This window comes from Bombus pyrosoma, linkage group LG9, assembly GCF_014825855.1.
Source record: "Bombus pyrosoma isolate SC7728 linkage group LG9, ASM1482585v1, whole genome shotgun sequence".
Taxonomy (NCBI): Eukaryota; Metazoa; Arthropoda; class Insecta; order Hymenoptera; family Apidae; genus Bombus; species Bombus pyrosoma.
Genome location: NC_057778.1, coordinates 13,604,915 through 13,619,178, shown reverse-complemented (window position 1 = coordinate 13,619,178; position 14,264 = coordinate 13,604,915). Strand labels below are relative to the sequence as shown.

The 14,264-nt window shown below is 35.1% G+C and overlaps 1 long non-coding RNA gene across 1 annotated transcript; it reads right to left on the bottom strand.

Moving 5' to 3' along the window:
- Positions 1–6,178: 6,178 nt before the first annotated feature.
- LOC122570620 lies at positions 6,179–11,154 on the bottom strand. The gene is made up of 5 exons (XR_006317860.1): positions 8,303–11,154; positions 7,597–7,945; positions 7,447–7,522; positions 6,756–7,348; positions 6,179–6,556 (listed from the first exon to the last, which is right to left on the bottom strand). It is a non-coding gene; the product is annotated as an uncharacterized LOC122570620 (long non-coding RNA).
- Positions 11,155–14,264: the final 3,110 nt, after the last annotated feature.

Sequence of the window (14,264 nt, the reverse complement as noted above, 5' to 3'; positions counted from 1 at the left end):
AAACTAGTCGAATAATATTCGTAGCGATAATTTGAATATGAAACCGACATCCTTTCTCTTATAATAAATCTAAAACATCAAATCAATCTAAATAGTGAAATTGCCTGCTTATTGCCGCACACCCTTAAAAATTATGCAAAATACATGTGGTTTTGCATTGTAATTAGTATAAAAGCTATTAACAATACCATTATGAACGATATTGTTCAAAAAACATACACATTTATTCCAACAAACTTTAAATACACTAGTAACCTATTAAAACTACTTTTAAGAGTTTAAACAATTACCATTGTAAACCTAATGAAAATCTTTAAATTAAGTTGCAACTATCAAAGTAAGAAAACGTTTCCCTGCAAAATGCTTTTCGTTTCATTTCGATCCGACTATTCGTTGCTGAGATATCATCGCTTGAAAAGAAACGAATTCTTCGATAATTTTCTGTCGCTATCTCTCTCGTATTCTCAGGTTTCTCACTTGCATCGCGTCACTGACCAACCACAATCTGGCTAATATGATCAGTAACGTACAATGTGTTCTTTTTTGTTACTATTACTAGCCCATATGCATCCAAGCACGGATTAATCCACGCGCTGCGACTGTCTTCTATCACCAAGCGCGGATTATCACGCGCGCTGCGACTGCTTTTTATTTCAGTCGCTAAGCATTCTTCAGATGTGAGAGATCACGTTTGACCCGTTTGTCAGCATCTCGTCTATATCAGTTTATTGTATTGACCATTTTAAAGAATTCCACGAGAAATAATATGATTTAATTTCTTATTTCTTATTTTTTTTAAATAAATAATTTTTTCTTTTTTCCTCTGTTGTAAAGAATGTAAAATGCGATGTTTGCGAAGTAACATTGTCTACCAATCATTTTGAACAGTAAATTTTCGATAAACTCCATGAAGAATTCGGATGTCATTTACTGCACCTACGACCGACCGCGCGCGGTGATAGGGCCAGTCCTCTTAAGTAGGGCCATGATGCAAATGGGCTAGCCTGGAAAATGGGTTTCCTGGAAAAACTGTAGGTCAGACCGCCGAAGGCTATAGACTTAGATATACGTATATTATACAACTTTACAGTACTATATCTTCAGAACAAATTGAGATATCGATTTAACGCAAAATACATTAACGATTATCACTATCCTCCGAATAGATAATACTAAAAAATTTCCTGACTGTTTCATGTGCATCGTTAATAGAACATTAATGTGTTATTTGATGACACTTGTTAAATTCACAATCTTTTTAAACAACAAATCGTCTGATCCCCTCTCCCCCCTACATTATCTAAAAGGAGCCATCGAAAGGATTACATGAAACAGATTCGACTTACAATGAAACAGAGTCAACTAAGTAACGGTCGTTACCCTCGGCGAAAGGCGTAGCGCGTATTCTCCGTGGAAAAATATTCGTAAATCGGTTTCGACTGGTAAGCACAACAGTCCAATAAAGCTTCAGCCCGGGACCGTAAGCTTGTAAGAAGAAGGCGTAACTGGCGGGCGAGCAAAGAATTCCCCAGGGTACTCGAAATCACCGCGTTAATTCTAAGGTGTCTGAAAGTGGCTGAGCCAGACTTGCGGTACGCGTATTCTGTACAGGTAACGATGTTTCTGTGTGAAGGTACGTATAAAGATCGCGGAGAACGTTGATAGTACATTGGTGTTGGTTGGATGACGCCGCTAAGCATAAGAGGGATTGGAAATGGCGAGACGAAGAACCCTCCTCGTCTGAGCAGTGTGGTACTTGTGTCAGCATTGCATCCCCCTTACCACTGTTTCACACTTCGCAAATAACCACTGTCGATTCTTTATTTCACGGTCGCATTGTATCTTAATTCCTCATCATCGAAGTTATATACAATGGTGTGCCTTAATATCAAGCGGTAATTTGTAGCATAAAATGTAGTCTAAAAGATAGAAAAAATATCAAATAATGCTAAATAACTATGTGGAAAATCCACATAGTGTAAGTCACAAAATTGATGATTTGAAATTATTTTATGAATTTCAATTCTTACAAGTATCGTCATTCCCTATCATTATTATAATCTTATTCTCTGTCATAATACGTTTTTATAACTTGAAAAAATATAACGAAGCTCGGATAATAATAAGTGCAAAACATTATTTACTGAAGAATAACGGTCAACGGACTCTCACCTGTTTGCTATGATTCTCAGCCAGGCAAATATTACTGAATTGTTCGATAAGTTCATAGCAAAATTCAAGAAAAATTTAACATTCTGTTAAATAATTTCGACAAAATTTTTATTCTTTTCAGCTTTTCAATCACAGATTTGTCGAAATAGAGCTTACTTGAATTCCCCCAAATCCACGAAAGTTTTAAAGCAGAAAGACAAAGAAAAATAGAAATAATAATTACAAGTATTACACAAATAATAAAAAAGAACGAAAACTTAATAAATATATAATCGTTCTGATATTGGATGAGATTCGATAACATTTCAATCATCGAATATATCCTTGAAGAAGCAGACACATCAGGCTGGTTTTAATAAACAAAGCTCGAAGTATTATTTCGCCTCGATTCCAGACAAAAAATTAAAAATTTTTTTCTAGAAATCGATTTTGTACTATTTTAAAACACAATATTATCGATTGATTTTGTATTAAATTAAATAACACAAATTTTGTTGCTATTGTTAATCTAATTTTAAAACTTTAATTTAAAAAATGGCCCGATTCCTGTGACCTATTTAGTACCTTAACAAAGATTCAACTTCAGAATTACAATGAATCGACAAAATCTCGGTGTATTATTATATTCTTCTTTCAAGATTGATCTACTTCGAAACAAACCGAACTTATTCCGTTTACAAGCATTGCCGAAGACCACGAAGAGGGATTTGTCAGCCGGCCAGCAACTTTTGTAAACCCAAGCAACTCTATTTCTGCCGACACTAACTTTCCAATCACTGTTTACCCTGGATAGGTGGTCTCTATGTTCCTCTTCTACTGAACGAACTTACCGTGTCAGCTAACTTCCAAAAATCATGAATGCAAAATGTTTCTCTCAATTTTACAGTTGACGAGGGACAATCAGGGAACAACTTCCAACTATGGTTGATCAAAAGGATGCAACGGGCATTTGCATAAGTAGATGAATTATGATAATGTTTTATCACGTAAGACCAAGCTAAAAACAAAAACAAAATAAAATATGTATTGTTACATATATGTTAAACGTATAAAATCGATTCCATTCGATCCTACTAATGTAAACAGCTCGAAATAACTAGAGAATCATTGCTATGATCGATTCTATTGCACTAACTAATCGAACAAAACTGAAAAAATGCTATAAGCTACACTATGAAACTATAATGAAGATTAGCATTAAAAATCGTTCAAATACATTATACAATAAGCATCTTATTTTACTCATATAATTACTTAATTATATTTATTTATTTTTAATTATATTTTATTTAATATTATTTTATTTCATAATAGTATTTACTAATAATAATATTTTATTTAATAATTTTTAATTTTAATTATATTGCTTATTTATAATTACTTAATTATACTTAATTATATTAATATGATCGCTTATATAATTTCTAATATCTAATATATTTTTTAATTTCTAATATTATGAAAAATATCATGAAGTTTTAGAAAATTTTAAATTTACTGTAGCGACCCATGGTCGTAAAGAAAGGTCCAGGGTTTAAGCGCATGTGTTGACCTGTGAAATGACGTCCGAGGCCAGGACGTCGTAAAAGAAAAAACCCTGGCCAGGACGCCGTAAAAAAATAAACCCTGGGACTTACAAAAATGTGCAAGGGCCTTCGATAATAAAAAAAATCGTTTCCCTACCCCGAAAGAAAACTTGCTCTTTCGGGGACAACCTATATAAAGGGAAACGAGGAAAAGCTCAAGATAGTTAGTCACAGGCAGTCAGTCAATCAGAATTACAATGTAGACACAGTTACACCCGAACGTCCCTACACGTCCAACCACCTTATTACAATAAAACACAAGCATTGAAATTTGAATTTATTACGTCATCTGTCGAGTTGCATCCTAATATATTTACACTGTTAGTTATAGGTATGTATTAGGACACCTATTAGTTACAATTCTAACACATTTTACTTTATCTCCTATTTTATGTTGTAACTAGAAAATAAAAACAGTGCAAAGCGTTCAATTTCTATTAAATATCCATTTCATTACACTATTTTTAAGCAGTGTGAAAAAACTAAATTATGTGTGTGTAAATATTTTCGTGCAATTTAAATATTTTAAATAATCGCAATAAATTTTTTTCAATTTATGTTATAACCTCCTCGATGTTGAAGTGGAGCGTTTTCTCTGGAGCGTGGATTCATATCCACATGTCATTGAGGCACATTTCATGTCATTCAGGCTCTTTTCATGTCACTTCGTGTCTTCACTCCTGCTTGGGCAACCGAGGTGGACGGACGTGTCTAGTCGGTCGTGTGCTCCGGTAAAGCGATTCAAAGAAGTGATTCGAAGAGAAATAAAGTTAAGTAATAGCGATAGAGAGGTGAAGTTTAAAAATGCAACAGATACCAACAATAAAAATTACAACCAAAGGTGAAATGCACTATATAAGCAGGTCGGTAGATTTACCAGGCCTAACACGACAACAGCAAAGCAACAACAACCAAAACGAAATGGCTATAGAAGAAGCGGAAGAGCAGTGGAGACATGAGGAGCAAAACCACGACAACGAAAGATATTACCAGGACGAAACCTGGAAAATAGCGAAGACAAATAAGAAACGTAAAACTACACCAAGCACAAGTGCAGCAGATAATCTAGATACAGAAAAGCAGCGATGANCTGCAAGAATTACCACTAAGAAATTCCTTCAGCTCACTAAAAGAAGAAATAGATGCTGATCCGACAAGTAAAGCCACAACTAATTCAAGCCACATTACAAAACCGCCACCAATATTTGTCCAGGCCCAAATAATAGACCCACTTATTGAACTACTAAACAATATAGTCGGAAAGGATAACTATATAATAAAACAAACAAAATTAGATCAAATAAAAATTCAAACTAACACCCCTGAAATATATAGGAATGTGATAAAAGCATTAAAAGAAAAAATGCTGTGTACCACACGTATCAGCTCAAAACGGAAAGAAGCTACAAGATATAAGGTATAAGCTACAAGTTATAAGAGGTTTGCACCCAAAAAGTAACACAAAAAAATTAACCGACGAACTAGCAAAAATTGGTCATCAAACAAGATCAATAAACAACATAACTAGATATGACACGAAGCAACCATTACCACTTTTCTTAATTGAACTGGAACCCAGAAACAATAATAAAGAAATATAGGAAATCAAAAAAATATTAAACACAATAGTAACAGTGGAACCACCACGCTACAAAAAAGATATACCACAATGCATGCGGCGCCAACAATATGGCCACACAAAAAATTATTGCAACAGAAGCCCAGCATGCGTTAAATGTGAAAAAAAAGCCACTTAACAAAACACTGCCCATACTCAGGAAAAATTGAAGAAATTAGATGCTACAAATGTAACGGAAAACACCCAGCCAGCTATAAAGGATGTGAAATCAGGAAACAATTACAACCACTAGTATTCGTTTATACCAAAAAGTGGAATAAATATGCGTAACTGTACGAATTACGCACATGTCAGTTATCTTAACCATCTTCCATAGAAAACGACATGTGGATATTCACGCGACAGACTTGTTCCCTCCTACCAGCAAAGCTTCACCGCACTTGAAAGTGTAATGAATAATAAGCGGACTAGCTACAAGCTGTCGAGAGATTTTATCGAGGCTAATGTCAACATCCAACTAATATCGCGTACAACGTGTCGGGGTAATTGGAACTGCCTCGAGGTCTAAGCAGTATTTTCAGAGGTTTAAATCACGTTCATATGACACCAATGCAGGACCACGATGACCCTTGACTGTGAATGAATTTCTCATATTTTCTAATAAGGTAACGATTAACAATCCTAAACGTAACATAATATGTAATTATGATACACGTATAAAACGTATGACATAGATAGATTACAAAAATTGAATAACATTGAGAAAAGTATTCTCAATTGACAAAACACTGAGATTTCTGCAGTTTCCAATTGAGCGGATACAATATGCAATGAACTGTCGTATGCAGTATAATATTTTGTATACCTATTTCTAGCGAAGTTTAGATTTATAATTTTTAAGGAACTGATCGAGATAGCATTCTATTGAGGTATTTAATTGCTCTGATTCGGTATACTATTTGGATGCGCTAAGAAAACTTATCTTACATTTGATCAATATCATACGTGCATATGTCTTGCTTTTTAGTACAGTTTTATGTAGGAGAAATTACAAAATATTGCTTATTAGTTGATTGAATTGCTCGTCCTACGAGTATGGCATGACGGAGCGTAATTACAATCAACGGTTGCTCTGTTCACACGTACTCACATGTCAGTCAGGCTTTCCGTGTGGGTGACAATGTAGCGAGTCATGTTTTGGAAGACTGCCTCTTGGGCTCTATTGCAGAATTGAATCAATATTATTAGAGATTTTGCAACTCATAACTTACAAATTATTAGTATTAACAAATTCATTTGCATGTAATGAATAAAATGAATTTGCATGAAATGAATTTATTTGAATAAAACACATGAAACATTTAAAGTGAAATTTATAAATTACATGTTATTTGTACAATTCACAACTTTCAACAAACCATTAATTGATGTCCAGTCAATATCAATTATACTGGATTCTTGTCGATAATGTCTAGGTTTCTGCTTCAACTCATTTAATGGCAAGTCAAGCAGATTTACATCTTGGTGAGAAATCTGCTTATACTTCGATGCCATGATCTGAGTAAACGTGTTGTCTCAAAATGTCCTCTTATACCTAGATTTTTCACGAACCATGTTATACCTGGTCTGTACTTAGATGATTCTTGAAACATCGATCGTGTACATACATATTCAATACTGTTATCCTCTCTCATGGTCCTGCATTCGTATGTTAGGTCCATATTTTTAACCGACTTCGGAAAGGAAGAAATTACGATTCTTCTACGATTCTTAAATAGGAATAAAATACAGCAGTACCCCAGCAGCGACATTTACAGCCAGCAGCTACTATTATCTCGGACACTCACTTACACCTCATATCCAAATAGTCTAATTCTTGTAATTCAAGTTTTCATATATTTATTTTTTTATAATCTCTTTTTTCCTCCTATAGCTTAGGATCAGTTTTATACTTGACTAATATAATGGACAAATCACTTTGAGTGGTTACAGACGATGACTGCGGAAGATCCTAAACATATTGAAATATGAAGCATGTAAGTTAAGCTTCGAAAAATTTATATTAAAATATTTATAGCTTCATATAAATTTATCTATAAGTTTACTTACTTCTCTTTACGATCAACTTGTATTAAAAGCTTTCTCCAATCTTGCATTGAAAAATCCATGAAGCTGAACGTAACACCTAAAAGACGATATATGGTTGCATTTGATATGAAAACAGTGTATTATTCTGATGGTTTAACAAATTATAATTACCTCTTTAACGGAAGTACGTACTTATTACTTAACTAAATTGTTCAAATAATGAAAATCACTAAAGTAATAAGAAGCGTCCATTTCCTAGGCTTACGGTTACTTTTTATTTCCACGGATCGTCTATCTACTGGACGTATCCCATTGTTTCAATACGACGCTTTCGACAGAATTATTTTTCACAAAGCTTGAAGCTTGAAAAAGTTTCATCGTTCCTATTGGATAAATAAATTGTCTGCAGAAGTGCTTCAGACATCGACCAAGTTTCTTCGTCCCTAATCCAGCTGTTTTTCGATCCAATAGTTTTTCTCACTTCCGTCGATAACAAATTAACACATACGTCGATCGTGGCCTACAAAACTAGTAATTAATCTCAAGAAACACATGTGAGAGTTTAAGTCGTATTTATCAGATTGCACACTTAATTGTTTTCAAATTTTTACGTTTTGAAATATTATTTAGTAATTTATATATAAATAATGGAATGCATGATAATAATGGAATATGAATGATAATCGAAATTATAAAATAACTATTTTTTAAAGGTTAAAATCATTTTAATTTGTCTACTAATTTCAGTCTGTTTCATAACAAAATTTGAAATCATTTATTTTAGCTTCTCGTACACTATATTGTCAAATATTTCAATAATTTTGTATCATATTAAAAAACTAAAGTGTAAAAAATAAATTCTATTGTTTATACATACCTGTATTTATTAACTTTCGTCGTCTTTCAAGGTGGACGCGTATTTCACACGTTTCACATCGTGAAAATCGATCAATCTGTCTCGCTCATTCTTCTCGATGATGCATATTTATTTATTCAAATATCCAGTGTGGGGTTTATTTCGCCGTAGCCACTTCGGTCACATGAACTGATTTTTAGCATTTCTATCATTGAATTTTTTTCTCACCACTTTGTTCTCACCGATTGGTTGAGGACTGATTATTTAATAATAATTTACATTATATACATTATATTCCAAGACAATACAGAATTTTAAAATAAAATGTGTTAAATGATTGTTTGACTGCTTTTGTAATATTCAAAATAACCGCGACATCTAGTCATATTTTTGAGTAAACCCTGTACGCGTTCAAATATTCGAAAGTAGGTATAGGCCAGGGAGTTTATCATAATGTGGACTGTATTAGCTTTTGAATGCGTGGTTATTAAGGGATTGTCCCTTCTGGATATGATACAGAATATCGATCGTTATATTGTGTCCGCTGGTTAGACCACGACCTTTGATTTTCGTAAAACGAAAAATAACTGTTTTTGACGACTGACCTTTAGTATCTGGTCATAGACTGCGCAAAAAAAAACCCAAGAAGACCCGTAATTTCCCCTTTGCCCCGCTATTAATTACTCAAAGAGGGAGTGAAGGGTAACAATTTGTTTCTTTTGCTGAATGGTTCATGACGTTGTCGGCCCTTCAAGTTTTTTTGGTCTAGACCTCTCTTCGGGTGCGATCGGCAATGTCATAAACCCTTACTTATTCCATGTTCCTGAACAAACCCATCATTACATATAATTACAGATAAAGTTGCAGTTATTTCTACTTGAGAATTGCGAATCCGTGTTAAATAGGATTATCATTATTGGGGTGGGGGGGGGGGTTAAGTGAAACTGTCATATTGTGATAATTGATAATTCTATATTCTGATGATGTTCTGTTATTCTTTACGTAGGCAGCTGGATAATTAAAAAATGGGGAGAAATGTGTTTTAGATGCAATTTACTTTAATTGCCTTTTTATATTAATTATCTTTGCATACTTAACCCTTTGTACACGAATCATATTTTGTTACTATCTACTAGCATCTCTTCAAACAACACGGATCACTGAAATCCAGAACTTTGGAGGATGCGACATTATTACTACGAGAGAAAACTCGAAACAGGAGAAAATTCCATGTTAAATGTTAAATCGGAAACAATATCAAACGAAGTTTGAGGAAGCATCTGAGTCCAAACAAGACAACAGAGGACATGAAAGATCGGAACTCAATTCTACATCGCTAGGATTCTTTCCAGAAAAAATATTTTTTCTATTTTCCGAACAGATGGGACCTGTGTAATCAAGAAGTGAATCTCTTCGATCTCCACTCTCCAGAAATGTGCTTCCCCCGCCTAAAGTAACAAACCTGTGGAAATGTGTAAATTCTACTTCCAAAGTCATACTTTCAACCGTAATAAAATTAATAGATGAATATTAAACGAACGACTAACGAAAACGCGTATTATTCAATACCAAAAATACGGTCGCAAAAGAAGAAGGAAGCGATTTTACCTCATAAATGAAACCACGAACGGTTTGCGGCAATGAGCAGAATGTAGTCAGAAAGACATGTGGAGACGTGTAGTTTGAACCAGCTGGAAGATTAAGTAAAGAGTATTAAATGAACGAGTGACGACAACGATTATCATTGAATACCAAAACAAGCAATCGACAGAAATATGACAGCGATTTTACCTTGTAAACGAGACTATTAACAGTTAGCTGTATTGATCACAGTAGGGCCAAGGCTAATAGAGACATGGGAACATGTAAACTATAGTTTGAACCAGTTGGAAAATTAACTAAGGGGTATTAAATGAACGATTGACGAAAACAATTATCATCGAATAAAAAATAAACGGTCGTCAGAAATATGAGAACGATTCTAACTCGCAAACTAAGGTAGGGAAAGTTTGACAACCGTATTAGTTAAGATTGAATGTCTGTCAATCAAAAAACCTGATTATAGTTCAAAAGAACCTGATTTCGATTGAATACAATTATTTCACTAGTATATTATTTCTTTGGAAGGATAAGCAGAGTTGTCACCAAGAGATGAATCTGTCTGATCTGTTACTCCACAAGAATTGAAGCGGACAATTCAATGAGACCAAGATTAGTTGTTGGGTATTAAACGATTGAAAGACAAAGACATTTATCATATTATCATCGAACACCAACAAACAATCCCCAGAAATATGAGCGTGATTCTAATTCGGAAACTAGACTAGAGAAAGTGTCACGTACACGAAAAGCCTGACGGATGTGTAGATACGTGAACCTGCAATATTTGAAGAAGACCGCTTCAAAATCGAAGAATTTATAACCGATTTATGCACAGAATTTGACACCTATACTGTTCCTCGTTAGACATCATGGTGCCTGCACTTCAGGAACGATAAAGAATTGTGGAAACAGGATGTCATTTTCTAAGATACCGCTAAGAAAGTGCATAAGCCTTCAGAGACCTGGTAAGACAGTTCACCGAATACTGAAAGTCGATATATATATATATATGTCGGATAAGCACTAGGATTAGGATTGTGAGCGTCAAATGAATCCTCACGAGAATTAGCCATTGATGCGGTACAACATAGGTGTAGTTTATTGCTGCGATGGATGTGTTACAATCTTGACAATTAACCGCGGCGATTGGGCACTCGCGACACTAGTGACAATGGCCTCAAGTTCGATAACGAATCCGCGGTCAACGGAATAATAGATGTATGGTCTCACAAAATCTAAGTCCGACTCCTGGTTAACAAAGCGTGAAATATTCACTGATCGTAAAGACGTTATTCTTTCTCGTTGGTGAGGTCGCACGAGAGAATGACTTTCCGTCGCGATGATGCCACAGAGGAAAACTATGATGGAATGTGTCTGAGGGCACGAGATCATCGGATTCGTGGAGCGATGCCTTTGTTCAGAAGGTGAGGGAAATTGACGTTGCTGTTAATTAATATTCCATATCGGTGGTTAGAAAAGGATGATACCCGTCCTTGAAGGAAAATTGCTAGCGGGAAGCGTCGTTCGTGAGAAAGTAAGTTTCCCCTATCTTCCCGTATTTGGGACAAAGATTGTTTGTCTGTTTGAAGGACTTTAGTTAACTAAGATTTATAACGGGTCCTCAGGCTAGCTGAATATGTACTGTGGAGATGCATCGACATCTGGTAATCATCTTACCCGGGGAATAGGGTCTGCGTGTGGCGAGCCACGGGACAGAGACCGTTGGAATGTTTACTGTCGAATGTCGCTACAACTATTTCTTTTAAGGAGAGCTATACTATTACTCCGTATCTTTGTTAGACAAACGTTGATCTCCCCAAACGGGAGACTCCAGTATCCTTCCATCCCCGACATATATATATATTTTGGAGATGAAAGAACATCGGAGCCTTCCTTTGGAACTTTGGGAAATTTCCGTAATATTGTAATCTAGATTCTACCATAGCCGTAATTAAGCAATTGTCATTCAATCCGATTTTATTTGTTCAAGACTTGTGATAGTGGAATTGGGTTCGAGGTGACACAACTGGTCGCCAAACGTAGCCGCGGTCACGGGATGGACATTTTTCCTCGGAGATGTCAATATAATGGAACACACGTTGTATTAACAATCAAACTCCAAGCAGAGAATGCCTAGCAACGGCGATTGGAAACTTCTCGAAGCTTCGGACCAGTATATAACAAACGAACGCAATCGTAAAGGAAGGAAAAATTTCCATCAGTCTATTATTCGTGCGATCGCCTTGAAGAGTTACACATCGAGAAGTATATACAGTATATCCCAGTAAACGTGTTTGCGTGTTAAAGTATTTTACGTTTAATAAAGATTATCCTGTTGATCGTGGATTCGTTATCGAGCCTGGAATCATTGTCGCTAGCGTCTCGAGTATCTAATTACCACGGTTACTTATCGATATCTGTAACAATCGTGTTTGCATTAGTCAATATCTTCTCTATTGCATAACGACAAAGTCTAACCATAACGAAGATTCGTTTCACGCCCTTTAACCCCAACCCTAATCATAATGCGAATCCGACATATATATATATACGACCAATGAATGTCCGAATAGACAGGAGAATTGCAGTATACAATGTGAAATTATAATGCAAAATAATTGGGAATTTGATTAATATGATTAATCCGTAACACATGAGATAAAAAGTGAAGCATTTATAAGTATCCATTAAAAGCTATAGATATTCTTGCCGTGCAAGGATTGAAAACAATTCATCGAAAACAAGATTAATTATGGGGTATTAAATGGTCGACTAATGAAGACATTGAACACCAAGAACCAGACTTTATAAATATGGATGCCGTTCTAACTCGTAAACTAAGCTAGAGAAAGTTTGTTGCGACAATATTTGCGGAATAAAATTATTTCACTTGAATCATGCTTCCCATCCGTATAAACGAATAGCACCATGAAATGAATCTGTTTGACTTGCCTGTGCATAAGCGTTGAAACGGACAATGCAGTGACATGAGGACTAATTGTTGGGTATTAATTAATAATTGAATGACAAAAAAATTTATCATGGAACACTAACGAACAATCTCCGAAAATATGAGAGTGACTCTAATTCGTAAATTAGGTTACAGAAAGTGAAGACACGAAGTTTTTTTTTTTATTGTTTAATTGCGATTTTACAATTTGTCCAGTGAGACATTAGGTAAAATGTTATATCTTATAAATACATAGCATGTGGATGGTTATCCCCAGCGGGGTACCATCTTCGTGTTTGTTAGGTTATATCCTTTGTAAGATCAGCTGGGTGTTTCCTTTTTAGTCTTCTTTCTATGTTCGTGTTGATCGTTTCCGCAGCCAGCCAGTTTGGGTGTGTTGTTATTCTTTCTCTGTACCTTTCCGCGCATCTGGTAATCTCCTCTTTGATCGTTAGTATTCCCAGATCCTTCCGAATATCTTCATTTCTAACGTACCATGGGGCGTTTACTATTGTTCTAAGAATTTTTGCTTATAATGTCTCTATTTTGTTTATATGGCTCATTGCTGCTGTTCCCTATAGTGGTATTCCGTATGTCCAGATTGGTTTTATGATTGTTTTGTATATTTTTAATTTATTTTCTATGCTTAGTTTGGATTTTCGACTTGTTGGCCAATGCATTTTTCTCCTTGTTCTCTGCATTTTGTCTATTATTGATTTAATATGCTGTTTCCATGTGAGTTGTGTATCTATGTGGAGTCCTAGGTATTTGACTTGTCTTGTTTGTGTTATGTACGTGCCGTTCAGTAGGATGTTTGGTGGTATCTGTTTTCGCAATGTGAATGTAATATGGTTGCATTTGTTGGGGTTTGCTTTTATTTGTTTAACTTGCAGCCACTTTTCTATTTTTGTGATGTGTTTTTGTAGTAATGTGACTGCTGTTTCTGGGTTAGTGTGCCTGACTAATACAGCTGTATCGTCCGCGAATGTCAGTATTTTGCTATTGGTAGTTGTTGGTATGTTGGCCGTGTATAATGTGTATAGTATTGGTCCTAGGACGCTTCCTTGCGGAACCCCTGCCTTGATGTCTTTAACTTCAGAGTATGTGTCCTTGATTTTTATTACGAAGGTTCTGCTGCTTAAGTAGGATTTTATTAATTGGTATATTTGCTCCGGGAATTGTTTTCTGATTGTTTGTAGCAGGCTTTCGTGGTTTATTTTGTCAAATGCTTTCTCGATGTCCATAAAGAGGGATGTACAGTATTGTTTGTTTTCTAATGCTAGTATTATTTCATTAATGAGCCTGTGCATTTGCTCTATCGTGGAGTGTTTGTTTCTGAATCCAAATTGGTGATCTGGTATTAATTTTTCCTTCTCTATTATTGGTTTTAGGCGGACGTATATTATTTTTTTCTAGTATTTTTGAAAACAC